General features: G+C 34.7%; 1 long non-coding RNA gene across 1 annotated transcript in view; it reads left to right on the top strand.

The window, feature by feature from the left end:
* Positions 1-8,790, top strand: part of LOC134731843 (uncharacterized) — a 196,101-nt gene extending 187,311 nt beyond the window's left edge. Inside the window, exons 3-4 of the long non-coding RNA XR_010114471.1 lie at positions 5,511-5,589; positions 8,440-8,790. This is a non-coding gene — a long non-coding RNA (uncharacterized lncRNA). The remainder of the gene's footprint in view (positions 1-5,510; positions 5,590-8,439) is intronic.
* The last annotated feature ends 5,886 nt before the right edge of the window (positions 8,791-14,676 follow it).

Below are 14,676 nucleotides of genomic sequence, written 5' to 3'. Positions count from 1 at the left end.
ACAAGTTTTTGGTAGAACTTGACCAGGTAATCTTAAATCCATATAGAAAAGACTCAGTAGCCAATATTGTCCTAAAAAAGAACCAGGGAGTAGGAATTATCCTATCATTGGTTAAGATTTTATAAAGATGTCATTCCTTAAAATCATACGATATCAGTACAAGAACAAATACTATACCAATAGAGCAGATCATGTTCATATACAAAATCATGTTATAAAAGTTTATGATAAATATGGTGTCTCAGATCTGTGGAGAAAGTGATTTATTCAATAGATGCATACTTACATAATCATACTGCATTGGTATAATTTACTCCACATGATTAAAAGAAACTCCTATTTCACACCATTCATGAAATAATTTTCAAATGAATTATAAACCTAAACATTAAAAAGACCATAAAGTATTAGAAAGAATTATAATATGTTTATGAATTTGGGACCACAGGGAAGGCTCTGTTTAAACAAGATATAAAATACGAAAGCCTATGTTAACGTAAATAATAAAAGACACAATAACAAAAGGAAATAAATGACACATGGGTCAATATAAAATTTTAAAACTTATTTATCAGGAATAGAACATAAATGATACCAAAATACAGATGACTCACTGGAAGAAAATATACACAAAAAATAATATCACAATTTAAAAAATTAATTATAAAGAAATGATTAGTACTCCAGTAGAAAATAAATAGATGATATAACTGGGTAACTCATAGAAAAGGAAATAGAAATGGCCAATAAGTACATACAAGGATGTTCAATCTCACTAATAATTAAGAACATACAAACTATAACAAGTGAGATATTAATTTTTTTACACATTAGAATAGCAGAAATGGAAGCTTGATGACAGGAAGATCTGGCAAAGAAATGGTAAAAAGAGTATTCATTGATGGTTATCATGTAAAATTCCACAGTCATATGTAAGGCAATTCATCATCTCTTTAAATCCAAAAGTACATACATTCCATGATATAGCAGTTTCACTTCTTAGCACCAATTTTACAGGAATACCCACTAGTTTCCACAAGAAGGATGTTCACAGCAGTATTATTTCCACAAGAATGAGGTTCATAACAAAAAAAATGAAAACATCTTAAATGTATCAATATGGGGATGGCTAAATAATTATACTTTATCCAGTCTGTGGATTGCAATGCACAAACAAAAAAGAATAATGAAAATCCTTGTAAGTCAACATTAACATAATGACTCTTATACAAAACAAGTCAAACAAAAAACAGAAAATAATGCCATGTATTTTCTGTAGAGAAATTTGTGTGTGTGTGTGTGTGTGACCAAATGGAACATAGAGTCACCAGAAATTATTCATATTATTTCAATGAAAATCATCATTTATTAATTTTGTCAAAATAAATTTATTTTAAAAAGAAAACAAACAGTAATATATTACCTCAAAGGGGCCATTTAAAAAATTAAATTAGCCAAAGTAATTATCATAGTTCTGGGTACATAATAGTGGTTGTCCATTCAATGGCAACTCCTTTCCCACATCTATAAATAAATACATAAAAGTTCTTAAATTTCTGTTTTTAGGACATTCACCATTTGATAGAAATTCAGACAATAGTGATAATCATGGATAACATGAATTTAGGAAATATTTCTTTGTCATTGATTGATTTGGATTTGACTCTATTTACCTAGGTCTAAAACTGTAATATAATTTGAAGAATGGTGATAATTAAAAACAATTGGCTGGGAGAAAAAAAGAAAATCATTTTCAGTATTGGTTATAAATTTACCGTGTATATATATGAATTCACCGTGTGTATATGTAAACTTATATATAAATTATTTACTGTATATATATAAAAGTATAGAGAATTTGTGTATTATGAATGATCATCAATGAATTGGATGGACACTCAGTTCCTAAGTGTAGGTAACTACAGATGACTAAGCAGTACAGTTGCAGGTTGTCATCTATCATTATTTGTTCATGGCAATCATTCTCAACCTGGATTGCACATAAAATTATCTGGTGAGTTTTTAACAAAACAGTGATGCCAAGAGCCTCCCTCGCCACCCGGATAATCTCACTGATGCCCAGGAAATGGTAATTTGAAAAGATACTAGAAGATTTTATTGTGTGGCCATTGTGAAGAATCGTGGATTTGTGGAAAACCTGTGCAGGATTTTAAACAGGGTATAGACTTGGTAACCTAGGGTAGTCTTTCCTTAATCAGAGTACTTTCATTATGTGTAGACAAAGCCTCCATTTTTTTAGTTGATTATCTCTGAATCGCTATTAATAATAATGACATTTGATTTCAAAATGAATTATAACAGGATTTTTGAATGACAACATATTACATAAAAAATTATTTGAAATTTAAAAAATCAGATACAGCTTTAAAAATTATCTGATTACTGAGCACAAATATAATTATAATGCATGCATATCACTAAATACGATGTGAAAAGTTTCTATCTCCTCACCTAGAAATATTATTATTTCATAATCACAAATTGAAAATTCCATCTTAAGATGCAAATAATTTTTATCAGTTGGCTTATAATTATTTTAATTGAATCAATTAAATGGCATTTGCACAAATGATTATGAGGTATTATGCATGCATTACAGCAAATGAACTTTAAGGTAATGTGTAAAATAACTATGGTAGAAATATTAAGTTGGCATATTGTAATGCCTTTTTAAGTACAGCAATATACTATAAGCACAAAATGTTGAATACCATCACTATTATTCCTGATTAAAATATAAAGTTAGCTGTAGCCAATAAAATAATACTTAAAGTTTAAAAGGAGATTTGTTCTTATTGTTTTGTTTTTAAAGGGTAGCAGCAATATAGGTGAGATTATAGAAACAGAATGCTAATTTGATTTTTAAGAGAGAGATACTTAGGCTTGCTTTATGATGCTCAAAATAATTACCTGAATTAATATATCCTATATAAATACAATTTGAGTTTCCAAAGGCAATATCTTTTAAAATCCCTGTGATTTTTATGATCAAATCATTCTGTTTACTACAGGTAAATCTGATATTTGAAACAACAAAATTGTAAAAATGATTTTTATCTATGTAGAGGTTTTTATTCCATAACAGAACTCTCTGTGGGTTTTTGGGTAGACAGAATAATGAGCTACAAAGATATCAGCATCTTAATCTCAGAACCTATGGATATGTTATCTTACATGGCAAAAGGGATTTTACTGATGTGATAAAGTAAAAGGTCTTTAGATGGGAAGCTTATCTTGAAATTTCCAGGTAGGCCGAACATAACCACAAGAGTTCTTGAAAGAGAAGTTCTTTCAAGGGCTCTTGAAAGGTAAAGGTCAAAGTTAGAGAAAGGAGATAATGATGGAAGTAGAAGATGGGGTGTTACAATTGGAAGATAGAGCAAGGGGCCACGAGCCATGGAATGTGGCTGGCTTATAAAGTGGGGAAAAAAAAAATTTCTTTTTCTGTAGACCCTCCATAAGGAATGCAGTACTGACCACAATTTGATTTTAGCTCATAACACTTATTTCAGACTTTTAACTTCCAGAAATGTAAGAGAGTTGTTGTTTTAAGCCACCAAGTTTCTGATAATTTGTTACAGCAGCAATAGGAAACTAAAACAGATTTCAACATGCATTACGTGATTTGTTTCTATTTATTATATTTTTGAGAAATATAATTTTTTCTCAAAATAAGAGGTCAGGCAATACCAACCCAATAGCAAAGTCTTAATATTGTCTCCTACATCCTTGAAAAGGATACTGGTTTTGATCTTTGCGTTCAGGTCGGGAGTTCGAGACCAGCCTGGCCAACATGGTGAAACCCTGTCTCTACTAAAAAATACAAAACATAGCCAGGAGTGGTGGCTGGCCCCTGTAATTCCAGCTACTCGGGAGGCTGAGGCAGGAGAATCGCTTGAACCCAGGAATCGGAGGTTGCAGTGAACCGATATTGTATCACTGCACTCCAGCCTGGGTAACAGAGCAAGACTCTGTCTCAAAAACAAACAAAAACAAACAAAGAAAAACAATAACAACAATAACGAACTATTTAGCTTAGCTCTGTTTTTATCTACTGTATACTCAAAGTATATGTATCATATACTTTAGTTTTAATATAAATCCTTGAGAGACAATAAAATTATCTAGGGCCCTCAGAAGCCTGCAGACAATGAAGATCATATGCTTTTTTCCTAAGGAAGCCAAAAACTTAAAACAGAAATTAATGTTCTGAATAGCAAGCAATAGAATCAACAAGCCTGGAATCTCCGTGTGATATATATACTTTGAGTATATAATATTGTACATGTCATTAATGTGTGAACATTATATATTAATTTACATATAATTAATGTGCACTTAAACTATTTAAATTCATCTGTTATTATTATTCGGATTATGTAGATTATTTAGATCAGGAAGTTTAGGATCAGAGGTGTCAAGTAAATTACTCAAGGTGACATGGTTACTAACATAGCAAGCTTGAATTCAAATCCAAGCGCTCTAAATCCAGATGGTCTATACCCAGGCACTGCTCTGCTTGGAAGCTCCAAAGTGCTGAAATGGATCTGTGATAACAATGACTCCCTGGAAGGCTTAGACTCTGGACACTCAGCATGAACACAGAGCTTAATTTGCAGTGGTAGCCAGCTTGCCAGAAGACTTAAGATGATTTCTGTCTCTTGATATTCACACCCTCGTGTAGTCCTCTCCTTCATCATATCAGGGTTGGTCTGACTGACCAATAGCCTATGGCTGTAGTGATGGGAGGTAACTTCTTTTTTTTGAGATGGAGTCTCGCTCTGTCACCCAGGCTGGAGTGCAATGGCGTGATCTTGGCTCACTGCAACCTCCAACTACTGGGTTCAAGCAATTCTCCTGCCTCAGCGTGTCAAGTAGCTGGGATTACAGGTGCCCGCAACCACGCCCAGCTATTTTTTTGTGTTTCACCATGTTTGCCAGGCTAGTCTCGAACTCCTGACCTCAAGTGATCTGCCTACCTCAGCATCCCAAAGTGCTGGGATTACAGGCCTGAGCCACCGCACCTGGCCCATGGAAGGTAACTTCTAAGTTTAGGTTATAACGACTGTGCTTCCATCTTGCATGCTCTCTTTCTCACTTGTGATCACTCTTGGATCACTCACTTTGAGGAGAGCCAGATGTCATGTCACGTGGACACTCGGGCAGAATATGGAGAGCACACATGGTGAAATGGTGGTCTCCAACAATGGCTTGTAAGGAACTGAAATTTGCCAACAACTATAAGAATAAATAGGGAAGTGAATTCTGAGCCCCAATCAAGCCCTGAGGCAACTATAGCCCTGGACAACAGCTCAGCTGCAGCCTTATGAGCGAACCCTAGCCAGAAATACCTAGCAACAATGCCGTAAGATTCTAGACCTATAGAAACGATGAGATAAAAAAAAAAAAAGTATATTGTTTCGAGCTGCTATGTTTTGGGGGTGAACTGTTATGCAGTGATAGATAACTAATAGCTGCTCTTGTTGCAGCCTCCGGTGCCTGGATGTTGAGGGGCAAATAGGACTGTTCGCTGAAGGAGCTAGAGAATGGGAGAGAAGGTTGTATCAGGTAAAGAAGGAGGAGGATGGATAGGTTTTTATGCCAGTGGTAGCACTTCCGTACGCGTCTCGTACTCTATTTGATCTACTTTGTGTTTAAGCTAATGAGGTAATATAATTTGTTCCCAAATCCACCTGACGTGTTTGTGTTCATACTGTGCTTTTCCTCAGCTTTTCCCTCTTCCACATTTATGCATCATCATTCTTTAGCCTTCCTTCAACTTCCTGCTCAGGGATCCACTCATTCTGTGAATCAATGATTCATGTATAATATTCTCCATTTGAAGTAATGTTCTCATTTGTGCTATCAAAGCTCTCTATACATTTACTCTTCTCATCTTCAGCTTTTTAAAATCACAACTGGGTACAGGTTTCTCAATTATATTTTAAGTTTTTGAGAGAAGCATCAATGAATGACTTGTTTGTTTTCTGATTCCCAAGACTTATAGGGTTGAGTTCAACTAAAAATAAACTCTGGAAAAAATATGTATATATTTACTTGTGCTAAAATTGTAGTTGTATCATTGTATTTCATTTTGTTCAATTTAATATAAAGAAGAAACCTGAGCAGGATCAGAAGGAAATAATCTCACTTGGAATGATCAAATGATAATTAGATAGCCTTGGGCTCATTTTTCTTTTTCTTCCCTTTTATTTAAAAAAAAACTGCTGGGCCATACACAAGTTAATAGACTCTCCTGAGCAGAATTGCAGATTTTAAGTAATATTCTTATAAAATCATCTTGTTCAATTCATACATCTTTTAGGGACTTGATGTAAATTATATAACAAAAGATCCGTGTTGTAGTTTAGTTTCAGGAATGTAGATAGCAACAGGATGAGTTAACTCTTATTTGTCATATTAGAATCTTGTCTGGAGTCTGCATCAAGACAGACAGGTTATTAGCATTTAATTCCTAGGCAAAACAAAATTTAGCACTTATTCATTTTCAAGTAGGTATTGCAGGATAAGAAAATGTCACATTTCACGTGGTACTCACATCCTAAATTGCTAGGGTTTGAAGATAATGGAGCTACTTATTCACAAAGTGGATCTTACAGAAAATGAAAGATAGTGCTTAAATTGGCCACTAAGATCTGGCTTGTGTCAATTAATTCCTGAGAAGCCTTTTTTTTTTCTTTAAACAAAACACCACGAATGCACAGCTGCAGAATAAGTGAAAAACAGTTTTGTAATATACTTTTCAATCAATTAGGCATTTAGAAAATGTACATAGCATTATTTCAGCAAATGTCCTGGACATAAACTTTTAGTGTTTGGACTAATTCCAGTAGTCTCAGAAATTGAAAGAAAATTAACCATATTTGTGGGAATTTGTTTACACACCCTCTAGTAATTAAGGGTAATCTACCCTATTCTGAGAGTCTTTGGGCCAGTATGGGAAAAGAAAAAAAAAGGCAGTGTTCTCAGTATCTAAGCAAAAGCCCTTTTAAATACATTAAAATTCACATCTGGGGCAAAATAAATAGTGAAAATGATAATACCTGTTTTTATGAAGTGCTCCACAAGGAGATACAGAGCAAGCTAGGCATCCTTAGAAATACTAATTGTTGATGAATATTCATCTCCTAGAGGAGCTTACATTATGTGGAAATTGAATTCAAAGCATGCTTTTAAGTATCTAGTCTGCTTAGAAAAAAAAGCAACAAGGTGACATAAATTGTTAGATTGGCAGGATAATTATTTTTGTTTATATTGTTCCTTAAACTACCTCAGCTTTGCCACTTTTGGTCTTTTAAATTAATCTTTTATATTCCTTTCTGAGAATGAAATGCATCTAAAATAAGGAGAACATTTCATGATGTCTGCATTGTAGCCAACTGCCAAATGTAATCTTTGTCTCTTTCCACAGCCCAGAGAGGAAGACCATGTTGTGGGGAAAGCAATATGCTAGCAGTGACAAATTCTAGTCCCAGCAAGGCTGTTCTAGATTGGGTTCTGCTTCTGGCTCTGGCATTTGGAACTTTCTGGCCCTCTGTCTTGTCTTGATATTCACTTATTCTCTCTGAATCTCTTTCCATTCTGTCAACAACAATATTAGAAATATTTATAATGGGTACCATGTGCCAGGCACTCCACTTATTACCTCAAAAAATTTTGAATGGAGTAGGCATAAAGGTGGCCTAATGGGTAAGTGAGACAGTTCACTGGAATCTAAAATGTAACTGTAATTGCAATAGTATAGCCACGGGAAAATTAAATGCTGCTCTGGGCATACAAAGCTTAACACAGGAGCAGGTGAAAAAGTGGCACGGAGGAAGTGCCGCTTAAGCTGTGACATGAGGGGTGAGAAAATACGTGTGTAAAGCAAAGTACAGACATGGACCATTATTATTATTTGGCAGATTGGCTCTATTTTAGAAGCCAAAAATGACAGTTGAATCCACAAGTCTGCTATTTGGCCCAAACTATTCACATCAGCATCTAGAGGTGGTTAAATCTGTTTGATTTTACAAGAGATAACTTCACTACTGAATGAAAGAGCATTTTCCCATCTAGCCAGATGCATAAAGATAGTTTAGATGCCATTCTTATATTCTATACAATGGATAAATTTCGTTTATTTTACTAAATAAAGTTTACTGAATTCCATGAGACACTTGAAATTATTTCTAATTGGGCAATTCTTGTTTAAAAAAATAATTTTACTGGTATTAATAAAACTTATTTTTTTAAATATTACTTTTCATTGTATCTTTTAACATAGGAAATCTAGTGTTGTTATTCTGGATTGGGGCAGACAGGCATATGCGTATTTTAACTTCAAGCAATAACTGCATTGAAAAGCTAACAACTCTTTCGCCTTATTTCCCCTCCTCTCCTATACCTTGTCCACAGATAGAAATAACAGAAGCTTTCTGAAATGAAAATAGAAATGTTACAACTCGCACCACGGTACTGGACTGAAACGAAGATGTAACACAGCCATAATAATTTAAATTAAAAGCAAATAAATAAAGAATAAAAGAACTTCATTGTGAGGACCATAGTCATGGGATAGCTCTGTCTTTTCAGGGAAAGTGGAGTAGAGGGACAGAGTCACCCCAGGAGAAAAAAATGCTTAAATTAAGACTCCCTGAGAGATTGAATAAGAGTATGATTAGTTCAGCCTTGCTTTCATCCTCCACTTCCCCCTCCCACTGTAGACTTCAGTTTTAATAATGATTAAAGAATAATGCCTGAATCCCATCTGAATGGCTTTTGAGATTTAACTCACTGAATCTATTCATAGCTCTGAGCTTGTAAGGGGGACTGAACAGATCTGCACAACTAATCGTGGAATATTACACTGATACTTCATCTCCCACATCAATACCAATTACGCCTGCACAGAGAGCATCACATATTATTTTAATAGGATAGGAATTTTTAATCCAGTCAGGTAGTTCTGGATGAATGTGTTTGTATGTCTGTCATTAAAATTTGGTGGCTCATGCTGCTCAAGACAGACACATTTTGAATGTTTAAAATTTCCACAGATGTTATTTATCCATCAGGATGGAAAATTTCCTGCTCTCCACTATATAGATTCTGCCTCATTAACATAAATAAAGAATAAAGCATAACAACAACAATCTTGCTTAATGTGTACACACAGAAATATTGTCATAGGCATCTGGCAATCAGTTGGAGACGGTGAAAACTGCTAAATGAATAAAAGTGGCAGAACTAGCAGAAGTATGAGATCCCATACTGGAGAAAAAGGCTCACTGTTAAAATATTTTGTTTCTTTGTTCTATTTTTTTTTTTTTATTTTCAAGGCATTGTATTCAGCTTGGACCTTCAGATAAAAGGTACCTTTACCAATTATTTGAGCTGTTAACATTATTTAAAAATTCCTTCCCTTAATTGAGAAGTAAAGATAAATTTCTCTCAAAGCTATTTGGTTAAAAAATCATAAAGAAGAATGCTAACTTTCTAACAGCAGGATCTATATGTCACAGGCATGATTTGAGATTGTGATTGTAAAAGAAATACAGCTAATAGTGGTATATCCGTTGTTCCATTCAAGAAAATACCTTTACAGAAGTCTGAATATTACATTTGAAATTATTTTTACTATTCGTTAATATAAACTTTGCAAGTTTCTAAAATGTAGGGAATGATAGTAAGACAGTTTTGGTTTTGATTTCAATAAGACCTCATAAAATTCGAATGGAAAATTTTCATTACTGATACATGCATTTTTCACTGTCTTTCTTTAGGCAATGTTTGCCACTTTGCTACTTCATGTTGACTCTTTTTATTTCTATATTCTCAACTAGGCAGAAAGCTTTCTTGAGGGCAAGGAGCATGCTTTATTTGTCATACATAATGATGGATTCAGAGGAGACATGTTATGTATTTTCTTTTACTTCATGAGTAGATTAAAACTCTATGTTCTTTGCCTGAGGTTATAAATAATTAGATATTTGAACTGGCAAGAATTAAAAATTAAGATCAGGATACAAAATCTATTACAAAAGTTATGATTCTAAAAACATATGACACACAAACAGAATATTTTAGCTATCTGAAGAACTAATTGCCCAAGAAACCAGCACTGAAAAAGCGGAATTTGAAATTAAAAACACATTACAATTCACATTAGCATCTCCCAAAGTAAAATACTTATGTATAAATCTAACAAAATATGTATAAGGTCTATATAAGGAAAACTATAAAACTCTGATAAAACATATCAAATAATAAATAAATTGAGAGATAGTTCATGTTTATGGATAGGAAGACTCAATTTCGTCAAGATGTCAATTCTTCCCAACTTGATCTATAGAACCAAGTCGGTCCGAGTCAAAATCTCATCATGTTATTTCATGGATATTGACAAACTGATTTTGTCAAAAGACCTGGAAGAGCCAACTCATTGTCGAAGAAGAATGAAGTGGGAGAACAGACAGTACCTGACTATAAGACTTATTATAATAGATCAGTGGAACAGAATATGGAAACCCAGAAGTAGACCCATATAAATACAGTAAACTCATCTATGACATAAAACAAAGGCAATACAATAAAGCAAAAATAGTTTTTTTTTTTTTTCAGCAAAGGATGCTGGAATAAATGAACATTTGTACACACACACACACACACACACACACACACACACACACATAAATCTAGGTACAGACCTTACATCTTTCACAAAATTTAACTCAAGATGGATTATAGACTCAAATGTAAAATGCAAAACTATAAAACTCCTAGATAACAATCTCTGAGAAAATCTAGGTGACTCTGGATATGATGATGAGTTTTTAGACCTGATACCACAGGCATGATCATTAAAAAAATTGTGTTGGAAGTTCTGACCAGGGCAATCAGGCAGGAGAAATAAATAAAAGGTATTCAATTAGGAAAAGTGGAAGTCAAATTGTCTCTGTTTGCAGATGACATGATTGTATATTTAGAAAACCCCATCGTCTCAGCCCAAAATCTCCTTAAGCTGATAAGCAACTTCAGCAAAGTCTCAGGATACAAAATCAATGAGCAAAAATCACAAGCATTCCTATACACCAACAACAGACAAACAGAGAGCCAAATCATGAGGGAACTCCCATTTGCAATTGCTTCAAAGAGAATAAAATACCTAGGAATCCAACTTACAAGGGATGTGAAGGACCTCTTCAAGGAGAACTGCAAACCACTGCTCAACAAAATAAAAGAGGACACAAACAAATGGAAGAACATTCCATGCTCATGGATAGGAAGAATCAATATCGTGAAAATGGCCATACTGCCCAAGGTAAGTTATAGATTCAATGCCATCCCCATCAAGCTACCAATGACTTTCTTCACAGAATTGGAAAAAACTACTTTAAAGTTCATATGGAACCAAAAAAGGGCCCGTGTTGCCAAGACAATCCTAAGCCAAAAGAACAAAGCTGGAGGCATCACGCTACCTGACTTCAAACTATATTACAAGACTACAGTAACCAAAACAGCATGGTACTGGTACCAAAACAGAGTTATAGACCAATGGAACAGAACAGAGCCCTCAGAAATAATACCACACATCTACAGCCATCTGGTCTTTGACAAACCTGACAAAAACAAGAAATGAGGAAAGGATTCCCTATTTAATAAATGGTGATGGGAAAACTGGCTAGCCATATGTAGAAAGCTGAAACTGGATCACTTCCTTACACTTTATACAAAAATTAATTCAAGAAAACCTAGGCAATGCCATTCAGGACATAGGCATGGGCAAGGACTTCATGTCTAAAACACCAAAAGCAATGGCAATAAAAGCCAAAATTGACAAATGGGATCTAATTAAAATAAAGAGCTTCTACACAGCAAAAGAAACTACCATCAGAGTGAACAGGCAACCTACAGAATGAGAGAAAATTTTTTGCAATCTACCCATCTGATGAACAGCTAATATCCAGAATCTACAAACAACTTAAACAAATTTACAAGAAATCAAACAACCCCATCAAAAAGTGGGCAAAGGACATGAACAGACACTTCTCAAAAGAAGACATTTATGCAGCCAAAAGACACATGAAAAAAATGCCCATCATCACTGGCCATCAGAGAAATGCAAATCAAAACCACAATGAGATACCATCTCACACCAGTTAGAATGGTGATCATTAAAAAGTCAGGAAACAACAGGTGCTGGAGAGGATGTGGAGAAATAACAACACTTTTACACTGTTGGTGGGACTGTCAAGTAGTTCAACCATTGTGGAAGACAGTATGGCAATTCCTCAGGGATCTAGAACTAGAAATACCACTTGACCCAGCCATCCCATTACTGGTTATATACCCAAAGGATTATAAATCATGCTGCTATAAAAACACATGCACACGTATGTTTATTGCGGCACTATTCACAATAGCAAAGACTTGGAACCAACCCAATGCCCATCAGTGATAGACTGGATTAAGAAAATGTGGCACATATACACCATGGAATATTATGCAGCCATAAAAAAGGATGAGTTCATGTCCTTTGTAGGTACATGGAAGCTGGAAACCATTATTCTCAGCACACTATTGCAAGGACAGAAAATCAAACACCACATGTTTTCACTCATAGGTGGGAACTGAACAGTGAGAACACATGGACACAGGAAGGGGAACATCACACACCGGGGCCTGTTGTGGGATGGAGGGAGTGGGGGGGGGGATAGTATTAGGAGATATACCTAATGTAAATGACGAGTTAATGGGTGCAGCACACCAACATGGCACATGTATACATATATGTAACAAACCTGCACCTTGTGCACATGTACCCTAGAACTTAAAGTATAATAATAAAAAAATTGATAAACTGGATTCTGATAAAAAGAAAAATTTCTGCTATGTGAAAGACAAATTCAAGAGGATGAGAAGACAAACCACAGATGGGGAAAATATTTGCAAAAGACAAATATGGTAAAGAACTGGAATCCAAAAAATGTAAAGATATCTTAAAACTTGACAATAAAAAATGATCAACCAGATTAAAAATGGGCAAGAGACCTGAACAGACACCTCCCCAAAGAAGATATACAGATGACAGGTCAGCATATGACAATATGTTCTATGTCATATGTCACTAGGGAATTACAAATTCTGTTAAAACAACAAGGAGATACCACTATACACCTATCAAAGTAGTCAAAATCTGAACTGCTAACAACACCAAATGCTGGCTTAGCTATGGAAAAACAGGGACTCTCATTCATTACTGATTAAAATGCAAATGCTACAGCCACTTTAGTAGACAGTCTGGCAAATTTTAACAAAATGAACTTACTCTTACTATACGATCCAGCAATTGCCTTCCTTGATATTTGTCCAAATGAGTTGAATATTTATTTCCACACAAAACTATACATGAATGTTTATAATAGCTTTATTCCTAATTGCCCAAACTCAGAGGCTGCCAAGATATCCTTAATTTGGTCAATGGACAAATAAACTGTGACACATCCAATGGAGTATTCTTCAGTGCTAAAAAGAAAGGAGCTTTCAAACCATGAAAAGACATACAGAAAATGTACATGCATATTACTAAGTAAAGGAAGAGTACCTGAAAAGGTAAATACTGTATGATTCCAACTATATGACATTCTAGAATAGGCAAAACTATGGATAAAATATTAAGATCATTGATTGCCAGGGGTGATGAGGAGGGAGGGTTGAATAGGCACAGTATAGAGGAATTTTAGGGCAATGAAACTATGATATTATAATAATGAATACATATTATTTAACATTTGTCAAAACCATAGAGTATACAACACCAAGAGGGCACTCTAATGTAATCAGTGGACTTTGGGTGATAATGTCGTGTTGATATAGGTTCCCAGATTTTAACAAAGGTACTGCTGTGGTGTGAGATGTGAATAGTGGGGAAGCCTGTGCACGTGTGGGACAGGGGGCATATAAAAACTCTGTACTTTTTGCTCAATTTTTCTGTGAACCTAAATCTTCTCTAAACATAAAGTGTATTAATTTAAAAATCAAATTTTTAAGTGACAAAAATAAATGTGAACATTATTCAAGTCCACTCACTCATTTTTACTTTTTCTGATAGTTAAAACTTCAAGTTCTAGTTGGCAAAGAAAGTGCCTTTGGTAAGTATTTCATTTTATTGTTGTATTGTAGAGGGTTAAGTCAGGGCATTTTAAATTCTTTCTTTACTTTTTACAAGATATAAGGCAGACTTCTTTATTTACATGTAGTCTTAAACAGCCACTTCATCATTCAGGGTACTCTTTGCAAGCAACAGAAACCAGCTTTTAGTAGTGCAAGTAGTAAATGAATTTCTTAAAAGGATATTATGAAGCTCACAGAATTTTTTGAGAGTTCAAGAAAATGGGACAAGGAAGCTACTCAGCCAGAAGCAGGACTTCAGATCTCTCTGTGGACCTGATCCTGTGAAAACACCATGGTAACTGCCTCTGGTGACAGACACTGCAGCTTGTATTTCCAACATCACCAACTTTGGGCACACAGTGCCTCTTTCTGAGTCAGCAATTGATGCCTCTGAAAATTGAATGAGCCATAATTATTGTCACTTATGCCATTCTTGACAGAATTGATGCTGCTCAGCTTCTGCTTCATCTTTTCATCATT

The sequence above is a fragment of the Symphalangus syndactylus genome, chromosome 11 (genome assembly GCF_028878055.3).
Source record: "Symphalangus syndactylus isolate Jambi chromosome 11, NHGRI_mSymSyn1-v2.1_pri, whole genome shotgun sequence".
NCBI classification, from domain to species: domain Eukaryota; kingdom Metazoa; phylum Chordata; class Mammalia; order Primates; family Hylobatidae; genus Symphalangus; species Symphalangus syndactylus.
Note: the sequence above shows the minus strand (reverse complement) of the source record. Positions and strands in the feature narration are given on the sequence as shown.